The 21,091-nt window shown below is 43.7% G+C and overlaps 1 pseudogene; it reads right to left on the reverse strand.

The window, feature by feature from the left end:
• The window catches only part of LOC112071780 (serine/threonine-protein kinase TAO1-B-like), a 45,448-nt pseudogene extending 42,792 nt beyond the window's left edge, over window positions 1-2,656 (reverse strand).
• Window positions 2,657-21,091: the final 18,435 nt, after the last annotated feature.

Here is a 21,091-nt window from a genome sequence, read left to right on the forward strand (position 1 = left end):
CGCGTAGCTCAACAATGACGTTACCTACCCGCGTAGCTAAACTATGACGCTACATACCCGCGTAGCTCAACTATGACGTTACCTACCCGCGTAGCTCAACTATGACGCTACCTACCCACGTAGCTCAACTATGACGCTACCTACCCACGTAGCTAAACTATGACGCTACCTACCCACGTAGCTAAACTATGACGCTACTTACCCACGTAGCTAAACTATGACGCTACCTACCCACGTAGCTAAACTATGACGCTACTTACCCACGTAGCTAAACTATGACGCTACTTACCCATGTAGCTAAACTATGACGCTACCTATCCTTGTAGCTAAACTCCATCGAGAGCATCCTGACTGGTTGCATCACCGCCTGGTATGGCAACTGCTTGGCCTCCGACCGCAAGGCACTACAGAGGGTAGTGCGTACGGCCCAGTACATCACTGGAGCCAAGCTTTCTGCCATCCAGGACCTCTATACCAGGCGATGTCAGAGGAAAGCTCTAAAAACTGTCAAAGACTCCAGCCACCCTTCTCATAGACTGTTCTCTCTGCTACCGCACGGCAAGCGGTACCGGAGCGCCAAGTCTAGGTCCAAAAGGCTTTCCTAACAGCTTCTACCCCCAAGCCTGAACAGCTAATCAAATGGCTACCCAGACTATGTGTATTGCCCCCCCCTCCCCCACTTTTACACTGCTGCTACTCTCTGTTTATTATCTATGAATAATTACTTTAATAACTCTACCTACATGTACATACTACCTCAATTACCTCAACTAACCGGTCCCCCCACACATTGACTCTGTACCGGTACCCCCTGTATATAGCCTCGCTACTGTTATTTCACTGCTGCTCTTTAATTATTTGTTATTTTTTCACATAACACTTATTTTTCTTATAACTGCATTGTTGGTTAAGGGCTTGTAAGTAAGCATTTCACTGTAAGGTCTACACCTGTTGTATTCACCGCATGTGATAAAGCCTACTTACTGTACATTCAAACTCCTAGAAAGTCAAGTGTTTGAATGCAATGTTGCTAATCAATGCAAAAGGTGTGCATTGTTAACGGGGAAAAAAGTGCTTTTGCTTTGTCATTCCCAACACTTCACCTTAATGTGTTGGAAGGATGTGATGGGTTGTTGTTGCCAACTTACATTTATGATGCCATTGTCTAACAAATTAAAACAACATAATCGTTATTTAGAGCTGTTTTCCATTAAATACAGTTTGTCACCATTTGGAGTGTGCAATACTGGCGAACAGGCATAGTCAAGGCCGAGAAAGAATGTTACGCAATGTCAACACAGAAATTAGGAATGTGACTCACGTCACTGCCCACAAACAAGCCAGCAACCGCCAGGAATGAATGCAGGCGTACAAGGAAGACATACCCGAAACGACAATAGATTTGTCAAGCTGCTTGTTTGCTGGCTGTAAACATTAAACCTAGCAACACTTAGGACATAACTAGTGCTATTTCAGTTCACAGTTTAGACTGAGTGGTTGACATTGGTCGTGAAGCTGCTGTGTTTCTGATCGCCTCAGCCATGATTTACAGTTGAGTTGAACAGTGAGAAAAACTACGAGGGAGTGTCACACCAAAACTACCTGTCTACATTAGAAGAGGATTCGTTAGTTAGCTATCTGGCTAGTAAAACAGCAGACGTTAGCGTGATAGCTAACGTTACAAGCCAGCATTTATCGCTGGACGAACGTTAACTAGCTAGCCATGTCCTTCCCAGCATTTGACAATCTTTCTTGTCAGTTAGCTGCCATTGAATTGTTTACAAGTTAAAATGAGACATTCGCTTCATAGGTAATCAAAAGTTAGCTAGTTAGTTAGCCATGTAGCTAGTTAGCCATGTCCATTAGTTATCATTCCCCAATTCACAAACGTTAGAGCAAAGATTCCTCTCTGACTAAAGTTAGCTAACGTTAGTTGGATGTCATCGAGCTAACATTAACCATCCACGTCGTAAGCTAACTACAGTATTAATGATGTTGTCTAACCAGCTGATCAAGTTGGCTAACTAAGAAGCCTAGCTAGAAGGCAAGTTATCCAGATAAACACATTTCTCACCAGCAGAAGTTGGCTTGAATGCACAGCGGACACTTACCTGTCAGAGGCCAGGTTCAGGTAGAATAACGGGAGCAAATGTCCAACAAGGCAGGGAAGGACGCAACAAACTGACTCGAGTCTGGAGGTGGAGCACAGATTGGAGTTTTGTTAGCTAGCCTTTTCCAGGTTGTACGATGCCGACTCGTTGTGTTTCGTCAACCGAAAAACAAGTGTAATGTGTGTACAGTAAGGCCAGTCGAGGCCCTGAAAATAACTACCAATAGCTGGGTAATAAACCAGTCAGCCAACGAAGTTCTCCACTCCTCCCAATCAGTTTCCAAAGATGGCGGCGGCGAGAATTCACCTCCTTACTACAGTGACAATCATAGGGCAAAATATGTACAAACATCCACAACTGTTAAAACTGAAACGCGACAGTCAGCCCTAGTTCTGACTAAAACGATTAGTGTGCCGCACTTGGGTGGCCTTGTCGCTGTTTAACCCCGGGTGGGTGCTGAAGTTACTGTCCCCTTCTCTCCGTGCTAGCTATCCCCCTGCGAAACATCCAGCCAAGATCCGCAATCTGAATCCTCCCTGAATCCTCCCTCCCTGTTGCCAAGTTGGCGGGGCGTGACACAAGAGGGAATTCGTAGTTGGTTATGAGTAAAGCACACAAGTTGGTGGTGGTTGACAGTCAGGGTAGATTCACAATCATGTTCCGAATACCTATCAAATAATATATAATTCATTTTATGTTATCAAATGTTCAAGTCTAGTTCAACATTCAAAGTAAACACACACAAACCTCTTCATTGCCTGGAAACCCGGTGTTGAATTGCATTGAATGCTACGTCAGGCAGAAAATAGATTTTGAATCAGGAACATTTCCTCTCATGACCTCAACGAGCCAGAATGTTGAATAAAATTACATTTTAAAGTACTTTATCGGTTGTCTGTGAGGTCCTTTTGGCGGTAAGAATGTGAGACAATATATATATATACAGGAAAGTATAATTACATAAACTGTTCAAAGTGCTGATAGTGCTTTCCGATTTCCAACATCTGGTGTATAAAAATACATGCACCAGACACACGCATACTTGCCGAGCTCGTGCACGTATTTACATGGTTCTGCGCATGCTTCAGGTCATAGAAATCTGAGTGTATTACCAGCGCTTTGAAAAGTTGATGTAATTATACTTTCCTGTGGATATATTGTCTCACATTCTTACCGCCAAAAAGGACCAAGCGCACGGACAACCAGTACGTTAAAATATCATTTTATTTAGCATTCTGTCTTGTAGAGGACACGAGAGGAATCTTTCCTAACCTCAAACGCTCCTTTCTGCCTGAGTAGAATTAAACTCAATTCAATGTTTGGTTTCCTGGCAATCCTGTTCATAGCTATATGCTTTATTGCATGTGTGTGTGTGTGTGTCCTGAGTCTTGCTGAGCTCCTTAGCCGATTATGATCTAAGTCTTTGCCACAAATAGCCCAAATAACCTCCACACACCCATAGTCCTGACTGAGCTTCAGCATTCACTAAAAATCTGGATGACGCATGCACTGCTGCAATTATAATGTATAAACACATACAGTGTCCAATAGTGACTGAAACCTTTTTTATTTTGAATAGTCAGTTTGCCACTCATGAGGTAGAGACAGTCTCTCTCTCTCATACACACACACACAGGGTGCTGTCTGGTCACCTATATATGTGTATCCCTGACTTCCAGATATCTCATATACCTGACCCCCAATACTTCATATACAGTTTGGTCAATAGTATGTGTCCTTCAAATGTGAACCCAAAAGTGTCAAAGTGTCATTTAAAGTGATGAATCATGTATGTAATCCAAACTAAAGTGAGATTTTTACTCTAAATAAAACATCAGTGAGAGAGACAGAAAAATAAAACATCAGTGAGAGAGACAGACAGCATCACATAGGATGAGTCCCAAAGGGCACCGTACTCCCACATAAGTACAATACTTGTAATATACTTTCCTCTGGTCTAAAGTAGTGCACTCTATAGGGAATAGAGTGCCATTTGGGACAAGAACATTCATACTGAGTGGGTTCAGGTGCTGAGTATATATACAGTGGGGAGAACAAGTATTTGATACACTGCCGATTTTGCAGGTTTTCCTACTTACAAAGCATGTAGAGGTCTGTAATATTTATCATAGGTACACTTCAACTGTGAGAGACGGAATCTAAAACAAAAATCCAGAAAATCACATTGTATGATTTTTAAGTAATTAATTTGCATTTTATTGCATGACATAAGTATTTGATACATCAGAAAAGCAGAACTTAATATTTGGTACAGAAACCTTTGTTTGCAATTACAGAGATCATACGTTTCCTGGAGTTCTTGACCAGGTTTGCACACACTGCAGCAGGGATTTTGTTCCACTCCTCCATACAGACCTTCTCCAGATCCTTCAGGTTTCGGGGCTGTCGCTGGGCAATACGGACTTTCAGCGCCCTCCAAAGATTTTCTTTTGGGTTCAGGTCTGGAGACTGGCTAGGCCACTCCAGGACCTTGAGATGCTTCTTACGGAGCCACTCCTTAGTTTCCCTGGCTGTGTGTTTCGGGTCGTTGTCATGCTGGAAGACCCAGCCACGACCCATCTTCAATGCTCTTACTGAGGGAAGGAGGTTGTTGGCCAAGATCTCGCGATACATGGCCCCATCCATCCTCCCCTCAATACGGTGCAGTCGTCCTGTCCCCTTTGCAGAAAAGCATCCCCAAAGAATGATGTTTCCACCTCCATGCTTCACGGTTGGGATGGTGTTCTTGGGGTTGTACTCATCCTTCTTCTTCCTCCAAACACGTCGAGTGGAGTTTAGACCAAAAAGCTCAATTTTTGTCTCATCAGACCACATGACCTTCTCCCATTCTTCCTCTGGATCATCCAGATGGTCATTGGCAAACTTCAGACGGGCCTGGACATGCCCTGGCTTGAGCAGGGGGACCTTGCGTGCGCTGCAGTATTTTAATCCATGACGGCATAGTGTGTTACTAATGGTTTTCTTTGAGACTGTGGTCCCAGCTCTCTTCAGGTCATTGACCAGGTCCTGCCGTGTAGTTCTGGGCTGATCCCTCACCTTCCTCATGATCATTGATGCCCCACGAGGTGAGATCTTGCATGGAGCCCCAGACCGAGGATGATTGACMGTCATCTTGAACTTCTTCCATTTTCTAATAATTGCGCCAACAGTTGTTGCCTTCTCACCAAGCTGCTTGCCTATTGTCCTGTAGCCCATCCCAGCCTTGTGCAGGTCTACAATTTTATCCCTGATGTCCTTACACAGCTCTCTGGTCTTGGCCATTGTGGAGAGGTTGGAGTCTGTTTGATTGAGTGTGTGGACAGGTGTCTTTTATACAGGTAACGAGTTCAAACAGGTGCAGTTAATACAGGTAATGAGTGGAGAACAGGAGGGCTTCTTAAAGAAAAACTAACAGGTCTGTGAGAGCCGGAATTCTTACTGGTTGGAAGGTGATCAAATACTTATGTCTTGCAATAAAATGCAAATTAATTACTTAAAAATCATACAATGTGATTTTCTGGATTTTTGTTTTAGATTCCGTCTCTCACAGTTGAAGTGTACCTATGATAAAAATTACAGACCTCTACATGCTTTGTAAGTAGGAAAACCTGCAAAATCGGCAGTGTATCAAATACTTGTTCTCCCCACTGTATATATATATACCCTTTGACTTTTTCCATATTTTGTTACGTTACAGCCTTATTCTCAAATGGATTAAATAAAAAAAATGTCCTCATCCATCTACACACAGTACCCCATAATGACAAAGCGAAAACAGGGTTTTAGAAATGTTTGCAAATTTATTAAACATAAAAAATAGGAATACCTTATTTACATAAGTATTCAGACCCTTTGCTATGAGACTCCAAATTTTGCTCAGGTGCATCCTGTTTTGACTGATCATCCATCATTGAAGGTCCCCAAGAACACAGTGGCCTCCATCATTCTTAAATGAAAGAAGTTTGGAACCACCAAGACTCTTTCTAGAGCTGGTCACCCGGCTTAACTGAGCAATCGGGGAGAAGAACCTTGGTCAGAGAGGTGACCAAGAACCCGATGGGCACTCTGACAGAGCTCCAGAGTTCCTCTGTGGAGATGAGAGTACCTTCCAGAAGGACAACCATCTCTGCAGCACTCCACCAATCAGGCCTTTATGCTAGAGTGGCCAGACGGAAACCACAACTCAGTAAAAGGCACATGACAGCCCGCTTGGAATTTGCCAAAAGGCACCTAAAGAACTCTCAGTCCATGAGAAACAAGATGCTCTGGTCTGATGAAAGCAAGATTGAACTCTTTGGCCTGAATGCCAAGTTTCACGTCTAGAGGAAAGCTAGCACCATCCCTACGGTGAAGCATGGTGGTGGCAGCATCATGCTGTGGGGGTGTTTTTCAGCTGCAGGAACTGGGAGACTAGTCAGCATAGAGGGAAAGATGAACGGGCAAAGTACAGAAGGATGAAAATCTGCTCCAAAGCACTCAGGACCTCAGACTTGGGCGAAGGTTCACCTTCCAACAGGACAACGACTCTAAGCACACAGCCAAGAGAACACATGAGTGGCTCTGGGACGAGTCTCTGAATGTTCTTCAGTGGCCCACCCAGAGCCCGGAATTGAACCCAATCGAACATCTCTGGAGAGACCTGAAAATAGCTGTGCAGCGATGCTCCCCATCCAACCTGACCGAGCTTGAGAGGATCTGCAGAGAGCAATGGGAGAAACTCCCCAAATACAGGTGTGCCAAGCTTGTAGCGTTATACCCAAGAATACTCGAGGCTGTAATCACTGTCAAAGGTGCTTTAACATAGTACTGAGTAAAGGGTCTGAATACTTACAGTTGAAGTCGGAAGTTTACATACACTTTAGCCAAATACATTTAAATTCAGTTTTTCACAATTCCTGACATTTAATCCAAGTAAAAATTCTCTGTCTTAGGTCAGTTAGGATCACCACTTTATTTGAAGAATGTGAAATGTCAGAATAGTAGTAGAGATAATGATTTATATCAGCTTTTATTTCTTTCATCACATTCCCAGTGGGTCAGAAGACACTCAATTAGTATTTGGTAGCATTGCCTTTAAATTGTTTAACTTGGGTCAAACGTTTCGGGTAGCCTTCCACAATCTTCCCACAATAAGTTGGGTGAATTTTGGCCCATTCCACCTGACAGAGCTGGTGTAACTGAATCAGGTTTGTAAGCCTCCTTGCTCACACACATTTTTTCAATTCTGCCCACAAATTTTCTATAGGATTGAGGTCAGGACTTTGTGATGGCCACTCCAATACCTTGACTTTGTTGTCCATAAGCCATTTTGCCACAACTTTTGGTGGTATGCTTGGGGTCAATGTCCATTTGGAAGACCCATTTGCGACCAAGCTTTAACTTCCTGACTGATGTCTTGAGATGTTCCTTCAATATATCCACATAATTTTCCTGCCTCATGATGCCATCTATTTTGTTAAGTGCACCAGTCCCTCCTGCAGCAAACCACTGCCCCACAACATGATGCTGCCACTCCCGTGCTTTGTGATGGTGTTCTTCAGCTTGCAAGCTTCCCCCTTTTTCCTCCAAACATAACGATGGTCATTATGGCCAAACAGTTCTATTTTTGTTTCATCAGACCAGAGGACATTTCTCCAAAAAGTACGATCTTTGTTCCCATGTTCAGTTGCAAATTATGGCGGTATTGGAGCAGTGGCTTCTTCTTTGCTGTGCTGCCTTTCAGGTTATGTCCATATAGGACTCGTTTTACTGTGGATACATATACTTTTGTACCTGTTTCCTCCAGCATCTTCACAAGGTCCTTTGCTGTTGTTCTGGGATTGATTTGCACTTTTCGCACCAAAGTACGTTCATCTCTAGGAGACAGAACGCGTTTCCTTCCTGAGCGGTATGACGGGTGCGTGGTCCCATGGTGTTTATACTTGCATACTATTGTTTGTATAGATGAATGTGGTACCTTCCGGCATTTGGAAATTGCTCCCAAGAATGAACCAGACTTGTGGAGGTCTACAATTTTGTCAAGCAAATAGGCACTGAGTTTGAAGGTAGGCCTTGAAATACATCCACAGGTACACCTCCAATTGACTCAATTATGTCAATTAGCCTATCAGAAGCTTCTAAAACCATGACATCATTTTCCGGAATTTTCCAAGCGGTTTAAAGGCACAGTCAACTTAGTGTATGTAAACTTCTGACCTACTGGAATTGTGATACAGTGAATTATAAGTGACATAATCTGTCTGTAAACAATCGTTGGAAAAATTACTTATGTCATGCAAAAAGTAGATTTCCTAACCGACTTGCCAAAACTATAGTTTGTTAAGAAGAAATTTGTGGAGTGGTTGAAAAAACAAGTTTTAATGACTCCAACCTAAGTGTATGTAAACTTCCGATTTTAACTRTATGTAAATGTGATATTTCAGTTGTTTTTTGTTTTTTTGCAAACACTCATCTAACAGGACTGGGTATAGACAGAAGGCTACATGTACAATCATTATAATACTGTAGCATAAGGAGGACATCACCTAGCCACCTTATCCAGAGGTTTGGTCCTAATGGCTAAGATGTTGGACTTTCCAACACAGTGGTAAGGTTGGAGTCCCTGTTGGGACTACTTCCTGAATTTGCTGCAGTATCATGACATAGGTATAGCATATCACATCATAAGGAAAAGGAGACAACTACATATGTATATGGCTCTGAAGGAAAATAAGATTTGTGACAAAGATGGTTTGCCGAGAAGAGGCAGTGAAATGTGTGTGGTAGTGAAAGGGTTAAGGATGGGCATTCCACAACAGGCTTCAGGCCAGGCAGCCAATCAGCTTGCAGGACAGGTCTTCTAGAGCCCTGATTGGCTGCTGGGCGGCCATTGTCCTGACGATGGGAATCTGGTCCTGTCTGTGTGGTCTGTATCCAGGCGCTGGGGAAGTATGCTTCTGGAGCAGTGACAGAGAGAAACACTGCACAACACTCTCTCTCTGTCTGTGAGTCTCTCTATAGCTCTCTCTCTCTCTCTCTCTCTCTCTCTGTCTGTGAGTCTCTCTATAGCTTCTCTCTCTCTCTCTGTCTGTGAGTCTCTCTATAGCTCTCTCTCTCTCTCTCTCGTCTGTGTCTGTGAGTCTCTCTATAGCTCTCTCTCTCTCTCTGTCTGTGAGTCAATTCAATTCAATTCAATTCAAGGGGCTTTTTATTGCATGGGAAAACATGTGTTAACATTGCCAAAGCAATGTGAGGTAGATATTATACAAAAGTGAAATAAACAATACAAATTAAACAGTAAACATACACATACAGAAGTTTCAAAACAATAAAAGACATTACAAATGTTATATTATATATATACAGTGTTGTAACAATGTACAAATAGTTAAAGCACACAAGTTAAATAAATAAGCATAAGCATAAATATGGGTTGTATTTTACAATGGTGTTTGTTTTTCACTGGTTGCCCTTTTCTGTGTGGCAACAGGTCACAAATCTTGCTGTGCTGTGATGGCACACTGTGGAATTTTCTCCAGTAGATATGGAGTTTTATCAAATTGGATTTGTTTTCAAATTCTTGTGGGATCTGTGGTAATCTGAGGGAATATGTTCTCTCTAATATGGTCATACATTGGGCAGGAGGTTAGGAAGTGCAGCTCAGTTTCCACCCTCATTTTTGTGGGCAGTGTGCACATAGCCTGTCTTCTCTTGAGAGCCATGTCTGCCTACGGCGGCCTTTTTCATGCAAGGCATTGCTCACTGAGTCTGTACATAGTCAAAGCTTTCTTAAGTTTGGGGTCAGTCACAGTGGTCAGGTATTCTGCCACTGTGTACTCTCTGTTTAGGGCCAATAGCATCTTCTAGTTTGCTGCTGTTTTTTTTGTTAATTCTTTCCAATGTGTCAAGTAATTATCTTTTTGTTTTCTCATGATTTGGTTGGGTCTCTCTATAGCTCTCACTCTCTCTGTCTGTGAGTCTCTCTATAGCTGTCTGTGAGTCTCTCTATAGCTCTCTCTCTCTCTCTGTCTGTGAGTCTCTCTATAGCTCTCTCTCTGTCTGTGAGTCTTTCTATAGCTCTCTCTCTGTCTGTGAGTCTCTCTATAGCTCTCTCTCTCTCTGTCTGTGTCTCTCTCACTCTGTGTGTATCTCTCTCTCTCTCTCACACACAAACACACACACACACACACAAAACAGTTTAGTTGGTCAGTTAGTGTTCACAAACCTCCAGGGTCCATAATCACAAACCAGGACCATGGGCTGTGTTGGCAAACAGGGAGATTCGCCCTGGTCTGCCCCTGTCTCTGTGCGCATCCTAAAATGGCATCCCATTCCCAAAGGGTTCTGGTCAAAAGTAGTGCACTATATAGGGAATAAGGTGCCATATGGGATGCAACCCGGTCTCCTCCAGCATTTCCTGCCCTCCAGCTCTGGGTTTCTCCCTCCCTGAGGAGAGTGCTTATGATGGTTCTCCCTCCTGCTCTCGAATGCTCTGCTCTCTCTCTCGCTCTCTGTGACGTTGCTGCTGCTTCCAAGCACGAATGTAATTACACTAGTGGCCACAGGAGGGTGCTCATTGCTCAATGCTAAGGCCTACACGAACAAATCCTGTCACTGCTGCCATTCAACAGGTGCAAGATGTGGCTGTTTTTTCCCCCCAACTTAAAATCTAAGACTTATAAATTATTCTCTTGTTTTTTCAACCATGACTTTAGTATGACGATTTCAGAGTTGAGTATGTTATTCTGCTTTGTGTCACTTCTCCAATTAAGTAAGAATGTGCTGCAGCATGTGACTCACAGGAGGTTGGTGGCACCTTAACTGGGGAGGATGGGCTCGTGGTAAGGGCTGGAGCTGAATCGGTGGAATGTTATCAAACACGTGGTTTCTGTGTGTTTGTTGCCATTCCATTCGCTCCGTTCCGACCATTATTATGAGCCGTCCTTAGATGTAGTCACTTTTGAGGATACAAATATGAAATATGTATTTCCTATTCAACAAAATTGGATTAATAAGTAGAGTAGTGGAGGTATACAATTTATCAATTATGTAGCACAATAGAGAAATCATGCACTAAGTTGCCTGCACAAAACACATGAAATATACTGAAAAAAAACAAAAAACGCAACACGCAACAATTTTACACAGTTACAGTTCATATAAGAAAATCTGTCAATGTAAATAAATTCATTAGGCCCTGATCTATATGGACTTCACATGACTGGGCAGGGGCACACCCATGGTTGGGCCTGGGCCCACCCAACCAATAAGAATAATTTTTTCTCCACAAAAGGGCTTTATTACAGACAGAAATACTCCTCAGTTTCATCAGCTGTCCGGGTGGCTTGTCTTAGACGATTCCGCAGGTGAAGAAGCTGGATGTGGAGGCTGGTGTGGTTACGTGGTGTGCAGTTGTGAGTGTAGTTGTACGTACTGCCAAATTCTCTAAAACGATGTTGGAGGCGGCTTATTGTAGAGAAATTAACATTAAATTCTCTGGCAACAGCTCTGGTGAACATTCCTGCAGTCAGCATGCCAATTGTACACTCCCTCAAAACATCTGTGGTATTGTGTTGTGTGACCCTTTTATTGTCCCCAGCACAAGGTGCACCTGTGTAATGATCATGCTGTTTAATCGGCTTCTAAAAAGGAGAAATGCTCACTAACATGGATGTACACTAATTTGTGCACAGAATTGGAGAGAAATATATTTAGTGTGTCTGGGATCTTTTATTTCAGCTCTCATGAAACCAACATTTTACTTGTTGGTTTATATTTTTGTTCAGTATATATATTAAACATGCATGCCTCACACATAGCCTGGTTTGACCGGAATATCACCTGCAGACAGCAAGAGTGCACAGCTCTCAACTGCTTTTGTCATGGAGCAACTAACAGAAGAATGACATCGTTAGCCGGTAGGGTAGGAAAGACATTTCAATTTATGATATCTACCAGTAACATGCCAACTAAGTCAACCATGGGTATGCGAACCAGGTATTGAAAATGTTTGGTCCGAAGTGTTGGTTAGTAAGCTATTTGTGATGCGCAATTATCATAATGGGCTGTTTGTATTAGGGGCGTTGGCATGGGGCCCAACCAATCAGATTGTTGTGGACTTAGAATAGACACATATTTGATGTTCTATTGAAGAAAAAGTCTTGATTTTGAGAGTGCAAATTCAACAACAAAACATGTATAGAATTTTGTACACTTTTCTTTGGTGGGTGGGCTGTTTGGGAACTTTTGGGGCAAATTTGATTGTCGTTGTAGAGTACACACGATTTTGTGTGACTCAATAGGTAAAAATTMCTTGTGCATTTCAGGTAAAATAACAACCCAATGTTTATATCCCAGGACAAATTAGCTAGCTAGCAAACAAGCTAGCTAAATGTCCATGAATGTTTAATGTGTTTCGACCTGTCCCCAAATGAATATAGTTGGTTTAGCAGTTCATTTTGATATTTCAACCTGCGTGTCCTGATCGAGTCTGGTGTGGATGGACAAAATCAACATGYGTGCGAGCCAGGTGTAGTCCGCATGTTGGCTGCAGACGGGCCAGCAGTTGCCCCAGCTCACCAGGGACTGCCCTGCGCAATAAATATCAGCACAGATTAAACTTCACTCAACTTTCTAGAGCATTGGTCACCAACCGGTTGTTCGCGATCGACTGGTTGATCTCCAAGGCATTCCTAATCGATCGCCAAACATTTCTGTAAAAAATCCAACAATAAAACCTTGTGTTCCTATTTTTTCTTTTGTGGTAGGTGCACCCGATTCAGCTGTAGGCGGACCCTCAGTCACATGTAATGTGTCTGAAAGTCCAAACTATGCCTTCCGGGCGTGCCCGGAGAGCAAATCAAGTGCACTATAGGCCAATCGGATGGCTCATATTACTGTGTCTGCAGTAAGGTGCAGGCATAAAAGAAAGCTACAGCAAAGTTGATACTGTGAGATTTCAAAACATTTAAAACCATGACTAGATAGAGACTGTCAGCGAATACAGCAAAAAGCTGCTGTTTTTATGATTTCTTACTCAGCACTGTCAACACTTTTATAAGCCATAAAATGCACGTTCTTCCTATTTCCACTCAGCGCTACAACAAGCAGTGCAGCAGTAATTAATGAGTAAAGTGTATCTATAGGCTTGAGTTGTTATTATTAGCAGCTTGGGTCTATTTAATATCAAGGAATATTTCACTTTCTCTGTTCATGGGAGTAACAACGTGAATTTGTGCATGAGCAGGAAATAATGCGGTGCGACTCGAGTTTCGCCATCAGCTGGAAGACGGTGTCCCTTTTTGGTCAGTGTCAGTGGAGGAAAGGGAGAGCGAAGGGATGTTGAGAGACTGACCCTCAGTCTGCTGCTCTCTCCCTCCGCTGAGACTGACCCTCAGTCTGCTGCTCTCTCCCTCCGCTGAGACGGACCCTCAGTCTGCTGCTCTCTCCCTCCGCTGAGACGGACCCTCAGTCTGCTGCTCTCTCCCTCCGCTGAGACGGGACCCTCAGTCTGCTGCTCTCTCCCTCCGCTGAGACGGACCCTCAGTCTGCTGCTCTCTCCCTCGCCTGAGACTGACCCTCAGTCTGCTGCTCTCTCCCTCTGCTGAGACTGACCCTCAGTCTGCTGCTCTCTCCCTCTGCTGAGAACTCGCCTCTCAGATCCTGCTGCTCTCTCCTCTGCTGAGACGACCCTCAGTCTGCTGCTCTCTCCCTCTGCTGAGACTGACCCTCAGTCTGCTGCTCTCTCCCTCTGCTGAGACGGACCCTCAGTCTGCTGCTCTCTCCCTCTGCTGAGACGGACCCTCAGTCTGCTGCTCTCTCCCTCCGCTGAGACGGACCCTCAGTCTGCTGCTCTCTCCCACCGCTGACCATCAGATGCAGGCACCATCAGCCCAATAAAATAAAAATAAAAGTAAATTATTTAAATGTATGCTCACAAGTAATACAACGATGGATCTATCACCGGTATGTTCATATAGCCTACCGCAAACTTTTAAATATATATATTTTTAAATGGGTCAAGCAAATTTGCAGTGATAATGTATTGGGCCTATAGCCTACTGCACAAACCTCATTGCTACAGTACTGTTTTTAATTGGTTAATGTTGCATAGGCTTACATTTTGTTGACTCAAAAAGTGATCTTGACTCAGATAACAGAACTCTAGAACAGTGGCCATGCTGTTAACACTATCAACATTTCCCTTTAATGTGGCAATTGTGATCGAATCAACGCAATATTAGCCACAATCAATGCAACATAACGAAACAAAAACTATGCAAGAGATTTTGTTGTAGGCAGAACACATCGAACTAGGATTCTATTGCATTGACACGCATGACTCAGCCCGCACTCTATAGACCTGTGCAGCATAAACAATCAGAGCTGGAGTAGGTCTATATGCAAATACACCATTGCCATATATGGATCTGTGCCATTCACTTTGAACTGGACTGTGTATACAACACGTGCGGTTGTGAGCAGATGCGCTTGTTTTGAGATCAAAGCGAGAGCTGCATGTATCCACGTGTGTACATTTCATTCATATCCTTTGCTAGTTAGTGAGTTATTAGCTCAGTTACAGATCATTTGTTGTCAGCAATAGGTGAGTGATTGCTTCCGACAAGAGTGCACATTTCTAGACATCTTTGAAAAGCAAGTTAGGTAGAGCTTTTTTTTTGTCTTAAAGGGGCAGTGTTGTATTTTGAGACAGGTTTGAATAAGCTTAGTAGCCAGTGGGTAGCATAATTTGACTGATTCTGTTGTAAAGTTTTTTGTTGTTGCACCAAACACTTTTAGTCATCTTGTCTGATGGACAAGTGGATAAAGTGGTTTTAATGTCAAGCCCTGCATGTTTCTTTCAAAAGTCTCATGGAATGTAGTCCTACATTGAACACCACACATTGGCTGCTACTGTAGGCTGAATGATAAAACAGCTATTTCCATGTTAAAATGTTATGGGATGCATTTGCGCCATTGTTTTTGATGGTACGCCACTCTGGTAGGCCTTATTTATGATCTATTAGCCACAGTAGCCTACTTGGCCTCATAAAAACTTCTTCTTAATAGGGGGCGCTGTTTTCACTTTTTTCACAAAAAATCGTGCCCAAATTAAACGGCCTCGTACTCTGTTCTAGATCATACAATATGCATAATATTACTATTGGGTAGAAAACACTCTGAAGTTTCTAAAACGGTTTGAATTATATCTGTGAGTAAAACAGAACTCATTTGGCAGCAAACTTCCAGACAGGAAGTGAAAATTCTGAAAATGGGGCTCTGTATCAGGGCCTGCCTATTCAACTGGCTTATATTTATGGATCTGTATGCACTTCATACGCCTTCCACTAGATGTCAACAGGCAGTAGAAGGTTGAATAATGGGGTGTCTAGCTTGATGTGAGGCCGAATGAGAGCTTTTGGAGTGACAGGTCCGCTCTTTTGTCAGTTTTCAACTGCGCACAGGGGAACTCCACATGGTCTTCTGAAATGTGTTACGTATACACGACGAAATGCTCCGGCTCTGATTTTATTGGATACATATGAGAAAAACATCATAAAGTAAGATTTTTCAACCGAGTTTGACCAGTTTATTCAACGTTTATTGGGACTTTTGGAATTTTTCGTTCCAGGCGCAACGATTTCTTGGACATGTGCCCACCACATGGCTAGCCAAAGTTGCTAATTCGACAGAAGAAATGGACATTCTAAAACCAAAACAACGATTTATTCTGGAACTAGGACTCCTTGCACAACATTCTGATGGAAGATCATCAAAAGTAAGAGAATATTTATGATGTTATTTCGTATTTTTGTGTTTTATGTTGGCTTCAACAAGGCGGAGAATTGTAGGGCGCTGTCTCACAATATTGCATGCTGTATGTTGTACTAAAGTTATTTTAAAAAATCTAACATTAAGAACCAGTGTATCTTTCATTTGCTGTACAACATGTATTTTTTAGTAAAGTTTATGATGAGTTCTTTGGTTAGATTAGGTGACTGTCCAAAATATCTCCGGACAATTTGGTGCATTGTGGCTACGTATTCACAATGTAAAACCACGATTTGTAGCTCTAAATATGCACATTTTCGAACAAAACATAAATGTATTGTATAACATGATGTTATAAGACTGTCATCTGATGAAGTTGTCCAAAGGTTAGTGATTAATTTTATCTCTATTTCTGGGTTTTGTGAAAGCTATGTTGGCGGTGAATAAATGGCGTTGTGTGTTTGGCTATTGTGGTGAGCTAATATAAATATATATTGTGTTTTCGCTGTAAAACACTTTTTAAAAAATCGGAAATATTGGCTGGATTCACAAGATGTTTATCTTTCATTTGCTGTAGACCATGTATTTTTCATAAATGTTTTATGATGAGTATTTATGTATTTCACGTTGCTCTCTGTAATTATTATGGCTGTTTTGGTGCTATTTGTGATGGTGGCTGCAATGTAAAACTACGATTTATACCTCAAATATGCACATTTTCGAACAAAACATAAATGTATTGTATAACATGATGTTATAAGACTGTCATCTGATGAAGTTGTTCAAGGTTAGTGATTAATTTTATCTCTATTTGTGGGTTTTGTGAAAGCTACCTATGCGGTGGAAACATGGCGTTGTGTGTTTGGCTATTGTGGTGAGCTAATATAAATATATATTGTGTTTTCGCTGTAAAACATTTTAAAAATCGGAAATGAATGCTGGATTCACAAGATGTTTATCTTTCATTTGCTGTATTGGACTTGTGATTTCATGAAATTATATTATATGATATCCCTGTCGCGTTAGGCTAGGCTATGCTAGTCAGCTTTTTTGATGAGGAGGATCCCGGATCCGGGAGGGAGACTCGTTAGAGGTTAAAACTGTACCGAAAAGTGGGTACAGCCTCAGTGTTCACAGTAAACGTGAGTTTTGTGCTCTGCAGACCTGAACTTTTCTCAGTGCCTAAATTCTTTTTAGGGAACATTGGTTGTCTGTCTGTTCTGGAGCGTCACCTTTTTTATTTTACCTTTATTTAACCAGGTAGGCYAGTTGAGAACAAGTTCTCATTTACAACTGCGACCTGGCCWAGATAAAGCAAAGCAGTGCGACACATACAACAACACAGAGTTACACATGGAATAAACAAGCATACAGTCAATAATACAGTAGAAAAACAAGTCTATATACARTGTGTGCAAATGAGGGGAGGTAAGGCAATGAATAGGCCATGGTGGCAAAGTAAATACAAAATAACAATTAAACACTGGAATGGTAGATGAATGTGAAAAGTAGAAATACTGGGGTGCAAAGGAGCAAGACAAATAAATACAGTAGGGGATGAGGTAGTTGTTTGGGCTATTTACAGATGGGCTATGTACAGGTGCAGTGATCTGTGAGCTGCTCTGACAGCTGGTGCTTCAAGCTAGTGAGGGAGATAAGTGCCTCCAGTTTCAGTGATTTCTGTAGTTCCTTCCAGTCATTGGCAGCAGAGAACTGGAAGGAGAGGTGGCCAAAGGAGGAATTGGCTTTGGGGGTGACCAGTGAGATGTACCTGCTGGAGCGCGTGCTATGGGTGGGTGCTGCTATGGTGACCAGCGAGCTGAKATAAGCTGGGGCTTTACCTAGCAGGGTCTTGTAGATGACCTGGAGCCAATGGGTTTGGCGACGAGTATGAAGCGAGGGCCAGCCAACTAGAGCGTACAGGTCGCAGTGGTGGGTAGTATATGGGGCTTGGTGACAAAACGGATGACACTGTGATAGACTACTCAACAAATTGGATGCAGAGTGTTGGAGGCTATTTTGTAAATGACATCGCCGAAGTCGAGGATCGGTAGCATGGTCAGTTTTACGAGGGCATGTTTAGCAGCATGAGTGAAGGATGCTTTGTTGCGAAATAGGAAGCCGATTCTAGATTTAATTTTGGATTGGAGATGTTTAATGTGAGTCTGGGAGGAGAGTTCACAGTCTAACCAGACACCTAGGTATTTGTAGTTGTCCACATATTCTAAGTCAGAACCGTCCAGAGTAGTGATGCTGGACGGGCAGGCAGGTAAGGGCAGCGATCGGTTGAAGAGCATGCATTTAGTTTTACTTGTATTTAATAGCAGTTGGAGGCCATGGAAGGAGAGTTGTATGGCATTGAAGCTCGTCTGGAGGGTAGTTAACACAGTGTCCAAAGAAGGGCCAGAAGTATACAGAATGGTGAGCGACATCATTGATGTATACAGAGAAGAGAGTCAGCCCAAGAATTGAACCCTGTGGCACCCCCATAGAGACTGCCAGAGGCCCGGACAACAGGCCCTCCGATTTGACACACTGAACTCTATCAGAGAAGTAGTTGGTGAACCAGGGTTTATAGCTATCCCCCTCTCTGCCTTATCATCAAGCTGTCCCCCAGGCCTATGCCTTATCAAGCTGTCCCCCAGGCCTTATCAAGCTGTCCCCCCCTAGGCCTATGCCTTATCATCAAGCTGTCCCTCCCTAGGCCTATGACTTATCATCAAGCTGTCCCTCCCTAGGCCTATGCCTTATCATAAAGCTCTCCCTCCCTATGCCTTATCATCAAGCTGGCCCCCCCTATGCCTATGCCTTATCATCAAGCTGTCCCCCAGGCCTATGCCTTATCATCAAGCTGTCCCTCCCTAGGCCTTATCATCAAGCTGTCCCTCCATAGGCCTTATCATCAAGCTGTCCCTCCCTAGGCCTATGCCTTATCATCAAGCTGTCCCCCTAGGCCTATGCCTTATCATCAAGCTGTCCCCCCCTAGCCTATGCTTATCTCAAGCTGTCCCTCCTAGGCCTATGCCTTATCACAAGCTGTCCCTCCTAGGCCTATGCCTTATCATCAAGCTGTCCCTCCCTAGGCCTATGCTTATCATCAAGTTGTCCTCCCTAGGCTATGCCTTATCATCAAGCTGTCCCTCCCTAGGCCTATGCCTTATCATCAAGCTGTCCCTCCCTAGGCATATGCCTTATCATCAAGCTGTCCCCTCTAGGCCTATGCCTTATCATCAAGCTGTCCCTCCCTAGGCCTATGCCTTATCATCAAGCTGTCCCTCCCTAGGCCTTATCATCAAGCTGTCCCCCCTATGCCTTATCATCAAGCTGTCCCCCTATGCCTAATTATCAAGCTGTCCCTCCCTAGGCCTATGCCTTATCAAGCTGTCCCTCCCTAGGCCTATGCCTTATCATCAAGCTGTCCCTCCCTAGCCCTATGCCTTATCATCAAGCTGTCCCCCCTATGCCTTATCATCAAGCTGTCCCCCTATGCTTATCATCAAGCTGTCCCTCCTAGGCCTATGCCTATCATCAAGCTGTCCCTCCCTAGGCCTATGCCTTATCATCAAGCTGTCCCCCTATGCCTTATCATCAAGCTTCCCCCCTATGCCTAATTATCAAGCTGTCCCTCCCGAGGCCTATGCCTTATTTACATTTACATTTAAGTCATTTAGCAGACGCTCTTATCCAGAGCGACTTACAAATTGGTGCATTCACCTTATGATATCCAGTGGAACAACCACTTTACAATAGTGCATCTAACTCTTTTAGGGGGGGGGGGTTAGAGGGATTACTTTATCCTATCCTAGGTATTCCTTAAAGAGGTGGGGTTTCAGGTGTCTCCGAAGGTGGTGATTGACTCCGCTGACCTGGCGTCGTGAGGGAGTTTGTTCCACCATTGGGGTGCCATAGCAGCGAACAGTTTTGACTTTCATCAAGCTGTCCCTCCCTAGGCCTTATCATCAAGCTGTCCCCTCCTAGGCCTCTGCCTTATCATCAAGCTGTCCCTCCCTAGGCCTTATTCAAAGCTGTCCCTCCCTAGGCCTCTGCCTTATCATCAAGCTGTCCCTCCCTAGGCCTATGCCTTATCATCAAGCTGTCCCTCCCTAGGCCTTATCATCAAGCTGTCCCTCCCTAGGCCTCTGCCTTATCATCAAGCTGTCCCTCCCTAGGCCTATGCCTTATCATCAAGCTGTCCCTCCCTAGGCCTTATCATCAAGCGGCCCCCCCCCTATGCCTTATCAAACTGTCCCCCTATGCCTTATCATCAAGCTGTCCCTCCTAGGCCTATGCCTTATCATCAAGCTGTCCTCCCTAGGCCTATGCCTTATCATCAAACTGCCCCCCCTAGGCCTTATCATCAAGCTGTCCCTCCCTGCCTATGCTTCTCATCAAACTGTCCCCCCTAGGCCTTATCATCAAGCTGTTCCTACGTTATCATCATGTCCCTAGGCCTTATCATCAAGCTGTCCCTCCCTAGGCCTATACCTTATCATCAAACTGTCCCCACTAGGCCTTATCATCAAGCTGTCCCTCCAAGGCCTATGCCTTATCATCAAGCTGTCCCTCCCTAGGCCTTATCATCAAGCTCTCCTCCCTATGCCTTATCATCAAGCTGTCCCTCCCTATCCTTTCAAGCTGTCCCTCCCTATGCCTTATCATCAAGCTGTCCCTCCCTAGGCCTATGCCTTATCATCAAGCTGTCCCTCCCTATGCCTTATCATCAAACTGTCCCCCTATGCCTTATCATCAAACTGTCCCCCTATGCCTTATCATCAAGCTGCCCCCCCCCCCCTCCAAATACACCTCTGCTGTTTTCAACCAAGATCTCAGCGATCACTGCCTCATTGCCTGCATCCGTAATGGGTCTGCGGTCAAACGACCACCCCTCATCACTGTCAAACGCTCCCTGAAACACTTCAGTGAGCAGGCCTTCTCATCGACCTGGCCCGTGTATCCTGGAAGGATATTGACCTCATCCCGTCAGTAGAGGATCCCTGGTTATTCTCTAAAAATGCCTTACTCACCATCTTAAATAAGCATGCCCATTCAAGAAATTTAGAACCAGGAACAGATATAGCCCTTGGGTCTCTCCAGACCTGACTGCCCTTGACCAGCACAAAAACATCCTGTGGCGTTCTGCATTAGCATCGAACAGCCCCCGTGATATGCAACTTTTCAGGGAAGTTAGGAACCAATATACACAGGCAGTTAGGAAAGCAAAGGCTAGCTTT

This window comes from Salvelinus sp. IW2-2015, unplaced genomic scaffold, assembly GCF_002910315.2.
Source record: "Salvelinus sp. IW2-2015 unplaced genomic scaffold, ASM291031v2 Un_scaffold1717, whole genome shotgun sequence".
Classification (NCBI taxonomy): Eukaryota; Metazoa; Chordata; class Actinopteri; order Salmoniformes; family Salmonidae; genus Salvelinus; species Salvelinus sp. IW2-2015.